The following is a 1,896-nucleotide window of genomic DNA, read 5'->3' as shown; positions in this document are numbered from 1 at the left end:
ATCTTTGCGAAAAGATCCGGATTGATGAGCTTCCCGAGAACCTTTATATCTGTTATCCATTTTCCTCAGAATATGTATTCACAGACGAAAACTCACTGTAACGCACAGTTGCACGAACGGCAAGCTACTGACGAAACGCGTCCAATTTCCGGCAAAGAATAACGGTCGTGTGATATTTCCGTTATACCTGGACCCGACCACGCCCGAAAACACAATAGAATCGTAAAACAGGTCTAGACACGCTCTCTTCGAAGGGTCGCTGCCTCTCGGCTCGGCCGCAAAACAGGCGGTACGGCGCGCTCTCGGAGACGGTTTACTCTCTCGGCTGTAACTTCGTTATTTATCGAGATATTGACTTGCAATTTTAACCAGATATTCTTGAGACCTCAAGCATCAAGAAAATGCAAAAAAAAAAATCGATTTTTTCGACCATGCTAGGTGTATATCTCCCCTTAAGCTTTAAACCAGAAAAGACAGAAGACAAGAAACAGAACACAAAGAACATATTGTAGATCAGATTTTAGCAGTAAGAGTGTATATTTATTAATTTTTATCGTGTGTATAAGATTTTATTATCCTTTATTATCATTTAAATGTATCCCTATGTCAAAACATTAATTATATACAGAAAAAGTATAAAGTGAATATGAACAAAATAAATTATATATATCATGGAAATTATTTAAAAAATGTAATATACACAATGTAATAGTAGTAGTGTGTACATGGTGTATTCTTGTTAAAAATTGTATAAATAAAAAGTAAACATTTTTAAAAAGTACAGAACGCATCCGTTATGGAATGCGCCTAGAATAAAAGATCACTTCACCTTCTTTTTTTCAAATATTCCTTTAATACTTTTCTTAATATACAATTTCTCGAAAATTGATGGTCTTTCTCTTAATTTATATAACATCTAAAATTATAAATCGCGAGAAATTGCCCTCAAGTAGGATTTAATCAATTAAAACAGGTCTGATACTAAAAATTGTAGATAATCATTAAATTACTTATCTCTATATACACACTTGCAACAAAGAATATTTGCCCACTGCAGTTTTAAAATTATAATAAAACCCAAGAATTAAATTTTAAAATCTTCGTGTATTAGAACACGCTCATGTGGAGAAGATAAATAAAAAAAAAAAGAGACAAATCTTACACGTCTTAAAAACTATATTCCTTAGATTTTAATAATTCTTTATAATGAAACTAAATCAGTGTCAGATAATTGGACAATTGTTCTTTGTTAGATAAAAGACGGATGGAAGGCCATTTCAAAACAATGTGACTTTATTCGTTCATATGGTCGATTCATGTGAAATTTACGTGTACTAAGTAGCTGTTACAATTACAAAGAGCAATTTTCGTTTACGTGAGAAACGTACCACTGCTTTCCAGGACATCATTTAGTCGTTTCTCTTAATCGACATACGAAGGACACGTACTATATTTATATTTAACGTTATCTAACGGTGTAACTAAATTGCCTCGTTCCTTATGATGACACTCGTTATTTTAGATTGGGTCGCGTTGCGCGCAGGATTACCCGCTACCATAAACGAGGAACATGTATAATAAATATTGAATAACAGTTGGTATTTACGTTAGTATAAAGTAGTAGAATGCAGCGTACACGTACTATAGTAGCAGCTATGAAAGTACCTACTATACACGAGTTTGTCACATTCACGCTACTTATTCTTCAAGTTTATCTGTGTCTTGCCCCTTCCTCTTTCTCTATCTTACTTTTTCTTTTCGACTTTTACCACACTATTTCTCTTTTTCTCTTTTCCTTCTATTCCTCTATTCTCACTTGCGTACACTCTCGCTCTCTCGCTCTCTCTCTCTCGCTCTCTCGCTCTCTCTCTCTCGCTCTCTCTCTCTCTCTCTCTC

This window comes from Odontomachus brunneus, unplaced genomic scaffold (assembly GCF_010583005.1).
Source record: "Odontomachus brunneus isolate Ranch 3 - 2012 unplaced genomic scaffold, Obru_v1 Obru_scaffold_150, whole genome shotgun sequence".
Lineage (NCBI taxonomy): Eukaryota > Metazoa > Arthropoda > Insecta > Hymenoptera > Formicidae > Odontomachus > Odontomachus brunneus.
The sequence above is the reverse complement of the archived record's forward strand: the minus strand, read 5'-3'. Positions refer to the sequence as shown.